Genomic DNA, 16556 nt, shown 5'->3' on the forward strand with positions numbered 1-16556 from the left:
AATGCCTTCAACTGTACAGGAAAGCTTATGAAGCAAGGGATTTTTAAGCAAAATTTTCATCAGAAATCATCATTACCTCAATGGCCTCCATCACCTCTCTGGGCAACCTGTTCCAGTGTTTCACCACCCTCATTGTAAAGAACTTCTTCATAATCTTCCTTCTTCATTTCCTTGTGTAGAAACAATTCATGTTCTAGATAATCTAAAAACAGTTAAAAGCTATAGGCAGGAATGTGCTGAATTGGACACACTTTAGCTTGTCGCATCCACAAAGTTAATCATAAAATTTTCTTCTGACTTGCAATCTTTGGTGCTTTGATTTTTTTTGTTAGTTTGTTTAGTTCCTCTAATTCAATGAATGCAGTGGAACCAGAAGCAAAAATCCTTACTATTTCACATTGTATACTGCAGGCCTACTTGTTTTTCCTAATATAAACACACGTATGTAGCATAAACAAGTTCAAAAATATATTTGTTCATACTGCTGTACCCACATTGGTGTAAATGCACAAGAGTCAGGACTACCACTTTATCTTTAGGAGGCATAGTAGGAAATGTCCTCCAGCCATCACAGATGTGCTCAACCAAAATTTGTCTCACTGTAAAAAAGATCGCTAAAGTGTATAAAATTTAGAGTGCCACTAACTTTCAACAGTTTGCCTAAAGATTTAAAATGTGTTTGCCAAAAAATATTAAGAATATTGAGAAAGTAAGACCTCAGCTTCTTGTATGCAAAGTCTATTCCATACACCACTATGGTTTATTGACTAGAAACATGGCAATAATGTATTTTGAACTCTCTGGTGGTACTGTGGGATGACTCTGAAAAAAAAATAATATAGTCTGGGTTAATTAGAAAAGTAGAGGAGCATTGGAATATGATATCATACTTAAGATAGTATCTACTTCAGACAACTTTATTCTCAAATGCAGTGACAAGGGAAAAGAATGGCTAAAACATGGAAGTTGAACTCTTTTCTCTTTTTCTCTTTATGGTTGGTAAGAAATGCCTTCAACTGTACAGGAAAGCTTATGAAGCAAGGGATTTTTAAGCAAAATTTTCATCAGAAATCATCATTACCTCAACTACCATGGTGAACAGTATTGCTGCAGAAGCAACTATACAATAAAAGAGTAAGTTGCCCTAAAGACAAGAACCAAGCCTTACAAGTCCCTCATCATATGTGGGATTATCCTCTACACATAAATATCCTACAGGGAAGCCCTGAGTAATCTTGGTCTGATCACGTTTTATGGATATGCACCATATGGGTGAAGGGGAAATGTCTACATTGACAGTAGAAACCACTGAACAAACAAAATGTTATCTCTGGGGCCCAAAGATAGACAAATTTACATAAGAAATGAGTTGCGTATTTTAAGAAGAAGGTTAATTAACCATTTCAAAAGTTTATCTAACAACTTGATCAGTTCCATCAGCTTAAGTCTCCAAATCAATAACCAGAAATTTTTAGGAAATTAATATAGGCATCACTGAATAAAATGTTATGAGCAGAATATTCTGGCTTTAGAGTCTATAAATATAAGAAAAAAAGGCTTAACAATAGTGGATAATTTGTCAAATGAGACTCCCACTGATATAGAAAATGACCCCAAAAGCTAATTGCAAACATAAAATATTATGTAGCTCTTGCCAAATATTTGCCTAAGTGGTGTCTTTGCTTTGGAAAGACTGCATTAACATCTCCTCACTGTGCTGTCTTTTACAACTCATACATAAGTACTCATAAACTATAGAAATAAGGATAAATTAACCACAAATTAATCTGAATGCATATCTGAATACACTCAGACAGAATGAGTGGGCTGTAGCTTTTCATGTTTGCCTATTAACTATGATTAATGATATAAGTGAATCTGAGAAGGTTTGAAGTTTTACTGATATAAGCATGCAAAAATATTTGAGCCTAATTGAACCTATCCATAAGCTGGGTTGGAAACTTGATAAACAAGCTATCCTGTGAGACCTTTGGATTTTGGCTTCCTAATATATTTGCCATGCTGTATTTAATATTATTTTCAGGCTTAATAGCAAAAATCTTTTTCATTTATTTTTGGTTTGAACTTAGTACTCACAGAGAGTATTTTTTTCTGATATATACTAACAGACTAGTGCATTTGGACATGGAAACTCTATTCCTCCCCCTGATATTATTACAGATGCATGACATAAAGCTACATAAATGTCATCTAAGTCTCAGAGAACCATCTATTATGGTTTCTTGAACCTATCTTTGCTCCTGAAAAAAAGTAAAAATAAGATTGGTAAAAGTGATATGTACAAAGAAAGCAAAGAAACTGGCAGGGTAAGTAGTCTTAGCCATAAAATACATGTGAGTATTCAACAACACTTTGTAATACTCGTATAGCAGCGCTTTGGCATCGAGTTCAAAGCTGCTTTTGTATTAGGCACACACATACTTGTTTCAACCAGCCTCAAACTTTGTTTATGCTACAAATCTTCTCTGTGGTCCACCCTTACATCTTCCATATTTCTCAGCATTTCTTCTTGTTCAGACTTCCTGGTTCCTTTGCTTCATAGTATCCTGGAAGGGCCTACCCAAACTCTTTTCACAGCTTTACAAGTTATTAGTTCACCCAGCCAGATTCTTACGTATCACAGACCGCTTAATGTCATTCCATTATCTTTTAACCGACTAGCCACTTTTTATTCTATACACTTGTACAATTTTGAGGATTTCAGGAGATTGAGAAGTTTTTGTAGTTTGCTGCAATTATTTTCAATGTTAAGGATTTGTGCTTTGTTTTGAATTTGTATTAATCTACTTCTAAATTCCAACCATTATACCTGATTAGAGTAAAGGGCCTTTAATACCTGGCATTTTGTTCAGTGAGAGTATTTATGTGCTCTAATGAATTCACCTCTTAATCTCCTTGTGGAAGACCAAACATTTATCCCTCTATGACATTTCTTGAGTCTTCTAGAACCTTTATTGGTGCATCTTGTCTGCACGTTTTTCATCTTTTTAATATCCCACTAAAATCACTGGGTACTCACTGAGTACACGGTACTCCAATACTGGACTCACCGATGCCACATGCAAAGCTGCTGTTAACTTTCATTTTTAATGAACTAATCCCCACTTTGCACACCAGGAATCACAGTCACATCATTGTATAAAAAGCTTGAATCTCTTGACTAATATAGCTCTTAAATCCTTATACCTCCTTACAGATTTCCAGCATGCAGTCTCCCATTCTGCATGACTGGCATTCATTGTTCCACGATCTCTAATGCTTTATTCAGCTGCGCTGACACATACTTTATTTGGGAGATCCAAAGTTAGCAAGTAAAACAAACTTCTTTGTGTGATTGGTGCACCCCTTTTTTATTTAATATAATACAAATCTTTGGGTCGTCTTTAAATTCTATCAGGAGTAATTTCAGGTCTGTCTCTGTGTGATTGATTAACATACTCCATATAGCATAGTATTAGCTGTGAACATCTCCAACTCAGTGTTTCCTTTCACTTCAATCTTTTTGACTGTGAATTATAACCTAGAAGACCTTTGGGAGTTCCTCTTTATTCTGACAGGAGAATAGCACAAGGGATTAAACATTTGTGAAGTCTCTGGATGACACCATAATGATTGATGACATCGCATTTGTGTGTTTATAAAGACTAAGAGGAATTTGGTCCTTTCCACATAGCACTCATCTCACAAACCAAAACAGTTAAGTTCCCTTCTGGATTAATAAAGCTGGAAGTTACGCACAGGGGCAATAAATACACATAAGCATATTTGCTTCACAATTGCAACCTTTGAAAGTGTGGGAGAGAAAACTGCATTATCAGCAGCTGACAACAGGTAGAATCATGACACAAGTCTGCTTCTTCTGAATTAAATTTAGCCACGTTAAAAGTTGATCTAATGCTGTATCATTGCAGTCACAAGGCAGACCTGATACAGATTTTATTTTTTGTTCTGTAATTTTATCATTTACAGCTCAGCCATCAGAATGCACAAATGACCTACAAATATGCAAGTCACAGAGAGCATCTGGCAGCTTTGTGCTCAAGCACCCTTCACAGCATGCATCATTCACAAAATAATATAGGCATACCTTAGGGCACTGCTGTTCGCACCAGCAGCTGCATCAATGTTTCTATAAGGAATACAGATTTTCATGGATTTTAGTTGGCTATAAAACTTGCTTTCATACTGATGCGGAATGACTGTCATGAAGGGTTTTTAAAATTTATTTTAAAAAGAAAATATAATTAACAGATTTTAAAGAACAAGAGCACCAGCTGTATGTAAGTATTGATATCAGACAAGTTCTTTAATGCAGTACACAATACAAAGCTTAAGTTACAGAGCATTTTATTGGTTTATTTTCAAGCCATGGTGATTTATTCATATTTTGTTATCAGTTGTTCTACAATCACAGAGCAATTCTAAATTTGCTACAACAGAATTGTTCTCCTGACTGCCATGACATTGGTTTGTTCAGTAAAAGTAGGGCCCAGCATTCAGACTAAGGACACCGGAATTTACCTCTGTATTTGCAGTTAATTGTTAGATCTGCCCTAGCTGTGAACTTACCAGAGTCTTAAGAGCTATTTGGTGAAGATGTCTGCTGAACAGTTCTTTATCTGAGCTCCATTGGCTACCATGGGAGCTTAGAGTTCAATTCATTTGCCAAAAGCATCTAGTGTCATTTGAGACACTCTAGGGCATCCTACATGGCCTACAATGACTCGTGTAGAGGACGCATGTTTTTCGCTGGTCATGTGTCACACCTTCCAAAATTGTGCAGATGCCACAGAGCTACTGCCATGTTTGAAATAGCTCCAGCTGGATGGTTTTCGGGAACTGACTCAAGACACTCACATATAGGCATATATATTTAGATGTATCAGAATCTGCAAGCTGACTCCCACGCAAAATTTTCATGGTTCTCCTAAACCATGAAAAGTACTAAACTGTACAATGATAAAAATAACAGGAACTTTTGGCCTAATTCTGGTTGCAGCCTGATTTTGAAGTCAGGAAGTGTTTTAGTATTCATTTTTCCCCATTGAGTATTTGGAACAGAATATTTAAAATACAGACTGCTATTTGTTGCTTAATCTTAATTAAGAAGCTTTACTTCTTCATGGTTGTGTGTCTGTACATTTTGTTCTGGCTGAAGTTACTAAAAAAATAGTCACCAATAGATAGAAAACACAATATATTTGCTTTCCTTAGATGAACCGCCTTCCTGGAATATTTCTGAATAATCAAGTAGTCACAGCCTGTTATTGTGACTAGTAAGAAAGCTGAAGAGAACTTTAATTTAAAAATATCAGAGTTGTGATTAGCAGTTCTATCTGCAAGCCTTTTCTCTGGACTGCTGCATAGCTAGGATTGATACAAATGATCTGCAAAGTCACATGTAAATAAAGAGATGAGAGACAGGGTTATTTTGAGAATTGAAAGTAGTGTATTGCTCTTCCCTATATAAAATCACAGGTCAGCAAATCAGAATATTGAGGTCTGCAAGAAAAGTCTTTCTTTCCTTTCTCCACTTGCCTTTCTATAAAAATCCTCCAAAGCTTCACTGAAGTTAATGAAATGTCACCAAAGTAAAAGGAATCAATTTCAGGCCATTTATGTTGTCTCACGTTTGCTCTTCTTCTTGATGTTTTACTTGTCTTTGTCTTCCTTTCCTATTTCCCAAGAGAACAAAATAAACAGGTTCAGAGCCCAGTTCATCACTGGATTTTTATGCCAGTATAAAGCCATTTATTTCAGTGCTTTATGCAGTTATGAAATTTGATTTATAGTATTTGGTTGTACACATCCACAAAGTGGTAAGTTACACGGGAAACATGTTAGAGAAAAGTTAATGAGCTGAGATTCATGATATTATTTTTCAACTTAAAGTTTATTAAGGGCTTGGCTGTTATTTAATTTCTGAGAGGTAAGGTATCAAATGTAAGATTTCAGAATTGAAAAATGGAAAGATTCATTAACTGTCATGACAATAGCAGATAAAGTATCAATAATTTCTACTTTGAATGCAATCTGAAATCATGTTTCTTTCATTCCAGGACAAAGTTGATAACAAAGCAAAACAAAACATTCCAATAATTTACATTCCACATTTCTGAGAATAAATATGATTTCTTTGATGAGCAATCTGGAAATTGGCAAATTACCTGTACAGAGACATTAAAGTACTAAAGTAAGCAGTGATTTGCAATCAGAGAAGACTAGAACTTCAAATTAAAATTACAATATTAATACAATCCATTGGCTCTACCCATTCCTTACATTATTACCCACAAAGTTCCATTTTCTTTTGGGTTTGTATGTACTTTTTTTTTCATGTTTAGGCAATTTAAAATCTAAGTTCAGCAATGTAGACAACTTAGCTTTGATATTTCAGACAAGTTTTGCATCTGAGGAATATTTTTGAATAATATGCCTTCCTAAAGTATGTACAAACAACATCACATCTACTGGTGCTGGCTGTGACAGTAGTTACACTCAGTATTGCTGCAATTGTGTTCAGAGTAAAGTCATATTTACCCTAAGAAGGACAGCAAAATTTATCTACAGCCATAACACATAGCTCTGATTATCTTATGGAAACAAAACTCTGAGATTTGGCTAATATTTTAATTAAAATGTTTCAAAAAAAACCCCAGAAGGCTCTGGGGGAGAAAAAAAATATGGAGGACATATTCCGAATAGGTTTTATCTTCAGGTGGAGCATGGAGAAATGTAATATGAAGCTTTTAAACAATAGTCTAAATGCATAAATATATTTAAGTGCTTTTCTCTATTTCTAAGGGGAAAGATGGAAAACAAAAGCATGCTTGAATAATAGACAACAATCATTTGCAAAGAAACCAAAGGATTTAGAGAAATTATCTGATGGCATCTAGTATTCTGCCACTTCAAAGAGGTGAATGATTTAACATTCTGCCAATGAAAACTGTGTAAAAAACTTACTTTGAGTATCTCTATTAAAATGAAAAAGTTTTCTTAAACATTCAAAATGTATCAAGAAAATTTAGTCATCCCCCCAAAGAGGGCAAGTTGCAGTATCCTTAATTTAATTTATTCTGGCCCCAAAGCAACTTGGCATTTAAACATGTGCATAAACTTTAAATACATGCTTACTGTCCTTGAAGACATGCTTGAGTAGCTGACTAGAGTGGGACCTATAGGCCTACTCTAATTTCAAACTCTTTTCGTTGAGAGTCAGATTAGATTGTGTATGAAATTATTTCACCATTGCCATCTTCCAGTGTTTTACTCTGGAGACGGAGTGCAAATACTTGAGATTCAACACTTGTTGCTCATCACTTTCAATTTGAAAATATGCCATGTTTGAACAGATGAACACTGAAGGACTTCCCATGGGATGTCTTCCTCTGCAGATTTAAATCTCGCCTTCTGCAGATACTCGTATGAGGCTTTGAGTTTCATTTGCTATAAACAGTTGTGCCAGTAAAACTTTATTGTCTGGATGTGTGGAGAAAGTGAGCTCAAAAGACATGTCAGCATCTGAAACCCCTTGCTGCTAAATGTTTTTTACATCTTTCACTATGGCTCATGAATAGATGAGAGTTGGCTATAGGAACCAGCCAGAGAATTTAATTTTGTCGGTCACATTTTTCAATGGATTATTTGAAATTTCTCTAGAGTTCTGAGAGCTGCATGAAAGCCAATATAGGATAAAATCTTTCAAGAAGATACCATGGCTCTGTTCAGAGTGACAACAGAGATGGCAGTCAGTGCCTCACACAAAAGAATTTATGAAACTAAATGACAGTTGATGGAAAATGGTTGAATATGCATCGAAGTTGGGAAATTAGTAAGGTCATTTTCTGTTTAAACTCTCACATTGCACAGATGAGAATTGTTAAATAATTGCCACATTCAACTTCAGTGTTTAAATTTCAGTGGTGAGAAAAGTGTTTGTGATGTGTTGTAAGCATGCATGATTGCATGTTGAATGATTATATTTAATGATAAAACTTGTGAGTAAATAACTTAAATGTTTTCAGGAGAAAAATCTCTCTCCAAAACAGGATTATAAGCAAGTTTATATGTATCCCTACACAAAAACTTAATATATTGCAAATTTCTATAGAAATACTAACAAGCCAAAATAATAAGTTCACTTTACAGTCAACCTCATAAATCATGTGGTGAAGATGTTTGTGTCTACAAATGAAGGAAATTCCCTTCACACTTGAATAATTAGAAGCTGGAGAGAGAGGGCATAGGTGAGGAGAAAAGATGAAGATCTGTTTCCTGTGGAAATAATATCCTAAAAGCTGGGTTATCAATCCAACTGGACAGATTCCCTAATACAATAGCTTCCTTTTAAATTAGCTCCTGTAAATTAACCAGCTCAACTAAACATTGGCAGGATCTTATCACAGTAATGCACAATAAAGTCTACATTATTAAAATTCCACTGAAGAAAACTTAGTGTGAGATAAGGCAGACATGAATGATCATTTAACATTAATCCTGATGACAACCATTTCCACTTTGCTATTGAAATTCTCTTCTTCCTACATTTTCATTTCCAAGTACAATATAAACAACATGCTCTAATCAATCACGTATACATCCACCATAATTTTTATACAAGGCCCTGTATCTTAGGTATATAAGCCACTGAAGATAATTTATCTTCCCTCTTGCTTTGCACTGTCATTAAATGAAAGGAAAGCTAAAAAGGTAAAGTGGTACAGAGAAGTAGCAGGTAAGATACAGAGTTTTAGGGACCATAGATAGTTTCAACACTGAATTTTGCATTCCGAATTAATCTACTGATGAATCACAGACATTGATAACAGTCAAACATAGTCCAGTCCAAAAGAGAGCTATATTTTTCTGGCACAGGATGACCTGAATGTCATTATATTGGTTCCAGACTACGTCTAAATCAGAATGCACCATGTTGATCATCTCTGCAAAGTGATTCCAAGTCCAGTCATACAATTGTCAATTTGATGCTCATGGTACTGAATTCCCCTCCACCCCAAAGTGTAAGGAATAACCTAGGCTCTTATTTGTGACAGACTTTTTGCACATGGTGTATGCTGGAGAATTGGTGCCTGCATGGCGCAGCTCAGATCACTCAGATCATGTGACTGGTCTGCTGACTGGGTTTGTGTTTGCAGAGACTAGGATAGCAATGCTCCTAGTTTATAACGTGTTCAGGTGCCTTATATGGTATAAAGACCTGTTCATAAATCCCCAGTGTTCACTTGGAATGGGCATCAAAATCTGCAATTGTATTTGCATTAAGCACTTGCACACATAGCCTACTTTACAGTGGGGAATTATCAGTAAGAGTAGCTAGCACTTAACATCTCCAAGAGTAAAAATACATCAGAGCACATTGGCAAGTTGCCAAGAGGTGTTTTAGGTTACATGTCAGAGCTTGGAATAGTGATTTTACTACCGACCAAAAAGACTCCTGAAACTTCATTCTTCTACCATAAAACATGCATATGTATGCGTGTGGGTGAAAGGACCCGACTGTCTTCTCCCACTTCACCCCTAAACCTTCTAGTCACTCTTATTTCAACAACTCAGCACAGTGCAATCTCCAATTTATGAAGAAAAATATAGATGAGAAGTACTTTATTAATATATGAGTTATTCCTAAAATGTATCTATTTAAATAATTTCACTAAACTCTAAGGAGGTTCACATAGCGGAGAACAGAAAATGGCTTACTTTTTTAACTCTTATTTTGGGATCTCCCACACAGATCAGTATAAAGGTTCCCCTGAAAATTTTGCTTAGGACACAAATTGACAAAAATATGAATTCCTTTGATTTTTTTTTTCCCTGGAAAAAACAATATGACATAGCTACTGCATGGAATAATTTTCTAAATGAAGACAGCATTTCAGTCAGTTGTATCAGAAGATGCAACTGGAGATTTCAAAGGGTGAGTGGAGTATAAAATTAGAAGGAAAGAAAATACAGCCACCATTTTCATCACAATTCAGAGTGACAATGAAAAAAGATGTTATGGAAAATATATGTAAAATGATTAAACACATATAACAATGGCTTTGAAAGAATCATGAACTAAGAACTACAATGAAAAAAAAGGGAGGATAGAATGGAACCGGTATGTATGCAAACAAGAACAACAGTTCAACCAACTCATGCAAATGCAAATCAACACATTTAACATTTTGAAGAAGAGCAATACAATGCAGCAGGAAAACTTTGTAGACAAGAACATGTTCTGGGGACCTGATGAATTCCACCTGAAAGCAATTCACTTATGTTAACCTCAAAATAAATGTTTAGAATGAGTCATGGCTCTATGTGACTTCTCTGCGTACAGAACAGGTACTGGTAACCATGAACTTTTAAACTTACAATATTAAGAGAAAAAATCCGTGTCAAAGATATTTTGAGTATATCCTTAAGAAGAAAACTGTGTTGCTAACAAAGTGTGTGCTTTTACTAGTTGCAAGCATAGTCCAGGAGTTTTATTGTTTAAGTTCTGCAGTGCCACAATAAAGCCAGAACCAAGTGTCTTATCATTAAGAAAAAGAAATTGGATAGGGCTGTTATATCTATATTATAGCCAAACATTAGGAATAAGACTAGGGAACAAACTGGCTGATTAAAAAAATTCCTAGAAACTTTCAAATGTTTACCTTTCAGTAAAATGATAGTTATTGATAAACCAAAACACAGTTAGGACAGTTTCATGTCAGAGTTGGTACTGAATTGCTTTGTGACAAGAGATGTTCTCTTATTAGATAAAATGCCTTTAATACCAAAACAGGATTTGATGCATTTCATATATTTGAGTAAACACCTGTTATTATCTCCCCATGCACTTCTCCTCCAGAATGAACAATGCTGCAAATCTCTTGTCTGCTTCTGGGCTGACTGAGGCACATGCAGAAGACAAAGTGAATGTGACACTTGGGGCAAGAAAATACTTTCAGGAGCAAGAAGAGATGAAATACATTAAAAAGACGGTTTCCAACAGCACATAAGATGGCCAAAAAGACCCATCTGCCCAGACCAGAGGTATCCAAAACTTCTTTAGTGAACAGGTAAGATCTTATGGCCATATTGACTGTCTTTGACATATTCACACTTTGGTCAATATTTTACCATCAAAGACTGCATATATATCTTAAATGACAAAAATCTGAATGGCACACTTGAATGTATCCCTGTCTGCCAACTGTCTCTATGATACATGCTTTCAGTGGCAGATATGTCAGACCACTTGCATTTTGTTCCTGATTAGCCTCACACTTAGTTTCCTTCTTCTGTAACACCATAAGGCACCCAATCAGTCAGTTATAAATCATATGAGGATTTTAATATAAATATTATAACACTCTTCTTCCAGGAAAGGCATGTGCTTTTCAACTCCATGGCATTAGATCATTGCAAATACCACCTTCTTGGTACTGACTATTCCTCACATTTAATTTGGTTTTCAGATGTCACATAATGAGGCGTCTTCCATTACAACATGTCCTCACTGAGCAGATGATGTCTCCCTAAATTACTTGCATAAGAACAGATTACAACTGCAGTTGGAAGGCACAGTGATTTAGCCATTATGAGATATCTTGTTTCCAACTAGATTTTTTTTTCTTGCTAATTGCTTATTACTCATTAATAGGTCTGTACAGACAAGGTAAAGTTCTGCTATATTTCTCATGTGCTTATGCTTCCTGCCTATGTATTCTTCTCATTTTTATGAAGTTAGGTCATGTCTTTCAGATAAGTTTGGTAAAAAAAAACTCATTTACAGTTCTTTGCAATTCTTTCATGAAGAAGAAAAAATTTCACAAGAAAACACCAGTTTCCATGGAACTTAAGAAAAGCCTTTTACACCGTGATACAATTTTTTTGTCAAAATGTTCATTGCTCATATAAGTATATACATGCATAGAAATATATGTTTTATACATCAGTGCATTTATTTCTTGTCTAAAGACATAGATATAATACATATGTCAACATGTATTCACACAAATATAGATAAAGAAACAGACCCAACTAATCAGTAATTTGGGATTTTGCATACTACTAACATCATGGGCTATGAAAACTGTATTTCAAAACTTGTTCTAAGTCAGACCTAGCTATTCCAAGATAAATATCCATGATAGAGAGAAGTTTATCTTGGATAGTAGGTATTTCTTTTTATTTCTTCAAGTTTAATCATTAAAGTTCTTGTTTTCATGTCAATGCAGAAAGGATTTTTGGTTTTAAGATAATACTAATTTTCATGGAAAAAAGAAATATTTTTCCTTTCTTTACTATTCAGTAATATGCCTACCTGCAGTGCTATGTTAATAGACAACAGGGTAAACTTTGGGCCCTTACCCGTGCATTCACATCCTTTATTGTCACCTTGCTATTTTGCAATATTATTTTCCAGTTCCAGTTAACAGTAAGCAGCACTACTTAAGCACTCCTTAGTACTTAGTATGTACTATTTTGACAGTAAATTTACTTCAGAGTGTCACTGTGAAATAAAAGGGAAGTAGATCATGGAAACAAACCACAGAAAAAGAGGATCATTTAACTAGAAATAAAAATCAATAACTTTCTAAATTGAAATAAACATCTATAAATTTGAGTTAATCTAAAATTTGGCAAAACAGAGTTGCAGATATAACTGGAAACTATGCAAAAACATCACAGGATTTTTTCTGTGTGAAAAATTCCTGCACTGTCAGAGAGTGGACCTATCTTGTTGCTACAAACATCTATGTTCAATCTTACAGGATGCAAAGCAGCATGCAAAAATGTCAGGGTACTTCAGTGGGAGTAAACTGAACTAATCACTGCAAGCTAAATTTTACCGTGCTTTGATTTTCTATTAGGATTCATTAAATGTCTGTTAAGCTGCACTCAGAGAGGTTTTCACCTCTCTGTTCAGTGAGTGAACTTAGCACTTTTTCATAGAAGCTCAGTAGAGTGGGAACATGGCATACAAACCTGACTCTGGAGGACATTACCCCAGCCAGGCTTTCTAGTAGCATCATAATACGTTATAAGTATTTAAAATTAATCCATCATCTGGAGCAATGCAAACTGAACAGGGAGAAGACATGAAGAAAGTCGAAACTGTACATAGACTACAGAATTATTTGATCAACTTATAAATTAACACTCATGATTTGAGGAAGAGTTAAAGGTCCCGAAGTATTTGCTTTACCTGTTCCATAATACTGGAGAATACTGAGGCTTAAAGTACAGACAGTCTGAAATCTTCATTTAAACATCATTAAATACATGCAACTAAGCACTGTACTTAACTAGAAATAATTTTAGCTTCAAGCACCTCCTAGGGCTACTAAAAGTTTTATCTTTAAAACCACTAAGAACATGCAATCAATTAAAGACAGAAGCAGTTTCCTCTCCTTATTTTTCAATTTAGAAATTAAGGATTCCCCAATGGAAAAAAAAAAAGTCTTCTCATCATCGTCTTGATGAGACAGATATCTTATCCATCCATTTAATGCTACTTATTTCTCCCAAACAGATATTGTTAAAACATGTTTCACATTGTTTTGAAATCAGCATGCATACATGGAATTAAAAAAAAACCAACCACATGCTGTTTTTCTCACTGTTATTCTTTGATCACCTCTCCATGGGTATTTTTCTAGGGTAATGCAAAAGGTCTGACTTGTTAAGATAAAAAAAACAAACTAAAAAGAATTCTGTTGTGGATAAGAGCACAGGAAGAAACAGAGAAATCCATCTTCAGTTTCTCCTTGATTAAACACTGGCCACATTTCTGTAGGCAAATCCTTTAAATAAGACATTCTAAAAGTGTTTTATTACCAACAACTGGGAACAGACAGTCAAAAGTGCTTTGTTTATAGCCTTCATGGAAGGCTATAAATACTTCAAAAAAATGCAGCTGAGAGGTCTTTTGTAACTTTGGTTCTTCAAGCTCAATTCTGCAGTCATAGAATCATAGAACGGTTTGGGTTGGAAGGGACCTTAAAGATCATCTAGTTCCAACTCCCCTGGTTCCAACACCTCCCACTAGACCAGGCTGATCAAAGCCCCATCCAGCCTGCTCTCGAACACTACCAGGGAAGGGGCATCCACAGCTTCTCTGGGCAACATCTTCCAGTGCCTCACCACCCTCACAGTAAAGAATTTCTTCCTAATATCTAATCTAAATCTACCCTCTTTTCAGTTAAAAACTGCTAGCCCTCATGCTGTCGCTACATTCCCTGAAAAAGAGTCCCTCCCCATCTCTTCTGTAGGCCCCCTTCATGTACTTACTGGAAGGCCGCTAGAAGTTTTCCCCAGAGTCTTCTCTTCTCCAGGCTGAACAACTGCAACTCTCTCAGCCTGTCCTCACAGAAGAGGCCCTCAGCCCTCTGGTCATCTTTGTGGTCCTTCGCTGGACTTGCTTCAACAGGTCCACGTCCTTTCTGTGATGACGACTCTGGAGCTCAAGTCAGTACTCCAGGTGGGGTCTCACTAGAGTGTACTAGAGGGGCAGAATCACCTCCCTCGACCTGCTGGCCATGCTTCTTGATGCAGCCCAGGATATGGTTCACCTGTGTCAAAGCAATTAACAGCATAAATACAGACTGGGTGATGAACAAATTGAGAGCAGCCCTGTGGAGAAGGACTTGGGGATAATGGTAGATTAGAAATTGGACATGAGCTGGCAATGTGCACTTGCAGTCATACCCTTGGCTGTATAAAAAGAAGCACACCCATCAGGTCAAGGGAAATATTTTCTTGAAGGAAGTCTTGCTTCTTCATCTGGAAAGCTAATTCTAGATGTTTTGGGTTTGAAGGTTCATTTTTATTAAATTCTTAGAGGAAGGAGAGTTTTTAAAGATCAAGGAAACCCTACTTGTTTCAAGAGTCAGCTATCTTAGAATCATAGAATGGTTTAGGTGAGAAAAGACCTTTAAGATCATCATGTCCAACCATTAACCTAGCACTGCCAAGTCCACGCATTTATATGTCTTTTAAATAGCTCCAGGCATGGTGACTCAACCATTTCCCTGGGCAGCCTATTCTAATGCTTGACGGTTGTTTTGGTGAAGGAATTCCTCCTAATATCCAATCTAAACCTCCCCTGGTGCAACTTGAGGCCGTTTCCTCTTGTCCTATCACTTGTAGCTTTGGAGAAGAGACGGACCCCCACCTCACAACCTTTTTTCAAGTACAATGCTCTAAAATAGGGAGTTCCATAACTTATTTGTTATTCTTTTCTCTGCGTTTATGCCCTCATTTCTTGCACTATGAATGAAGTATGAACAAAACCACAGCAAATTGTTATGAAAGCATTTAGATGTATCACTCTGCTTTGCATTACTGCTATTTGATATACCCATGTAATAATTAAGGATAGAACACCAAGTGAGTCTATGGCAAATAACAGCTAATAGAGATAGGAAATGAACATTATACAGCACAAAGGATTATTATGCATTTTTTGTCCATAAGATACCAGAGGTGATATGTGAAATGACTTTAAAAGCTAACATGAACAGATTCAACTAACATGAACAGATCTTGACACAGGATCAGTTGCATTTGGGTTTTCATGATTCTAGGCATATTTGAGATCCTGTAAAATTTTCCTTCCTATCTTAGAACCCTTATGTGCAGCCCAGATGAGATTTGAGGTAGTTCACCAGGACTTTCCTAAGCACCACATAATCCTTTGATTAAAGAGAGATTGATAAATGTCAGCATTACATCTGTACTGGACAATCAGATGTTTCTGATGATTTCTGTTACAAAAGATAAAATAATTCAGAAGCAAACCACCCTGCATGTTGCAATACATTTCTGCAAATCCTAGAGGTCATTTTAGGTAACTGATCACACATAACATATTTCTTATGAGGAAACTGTGATTTTATATATCTAACAGACTGTTGGGTAAAGTTTAGAAGTTGCAATATCTCTCTGACTGTGCTAAACCAGTCAGGTTTAAAAAAATAGTTTAGTGGTGGAACAGCACTGTGAAAAAGGCTCTTAAAGTAGTCTTTTGTGGTATAACTGAATTCCTCCAAATCTGCAATGCAAATGGAAATATTCTGTTATCCACTGAACCCAAACATAATGCAAGGAAGAGAAAACATTCTGTTAAGAAAACTTTCTGATGTATACTTGAATGGGAAATTTCTCCTTCTTTGTGCTTGCTGATCTATAAACATAAAGCGTTAGGACATCCGTGTTGTCTGCTGCTGGGTCTGATGCTCACAAAAAGTGGATTTTTTTATTCCCAGATCTTCACTACAACAGTTAAATGATTAAAAAAACACATTATATTCTCCAAACCAGTACAGCACACTAACACTAGGCTTAAAATCTGGAAAATTATTCAAATTAAATTCATCTATATCTTCACCCTTTGAACAAAAACTACGCCAATTGAGTGCCTTGACATAACTGAATTTGTATTTTTGTTTGTTGTATCGCAAGGCACATACTCTCTTCAGTGCGTTGGACAAAGGAGAGATCTGGGATGTTTCCCCTTTCACCAGCTGCACCCAGCA

The 16556-nt window shown here is 35.9% G+C and overlaps 1 long non-coding RNA gene across 1 annotated transcript in view; it reads left to right on the top strand.

Moving 5' to 3' along the window:
- LOC106902917 overlaps positions 1 to 16556 on the top strand; it is a 41999-nt gene that overhangs the window by 13093 nt on the left and 12350 nt on the right. Inside the window, exon 3 of the long non-coding RNA XR_001414614.1 lies at positions 10883 to 11093. This is a non-coding gene — a long non-coding RNA (uncharacterized LOC106902917). The remainder of the gene's footprint in view (positions 1 to 10882; positions 11094 to 16556) is intronic.

This window comes from Calidris pugnax, unplaced genomic scaffold (assembly GCF_001431845.1).
Source record: "Calidris pugnax isolate Ruff unplaced genomic scaffold, ASM143184v1 scaffold14, whole genome shotgun sequence".
Lineage (NCBI taxonomy): Eukaryota > Metazoa > Chordata > Aves > Charadriiformes > Scolopacidae > Calidris > Calidris pugnax.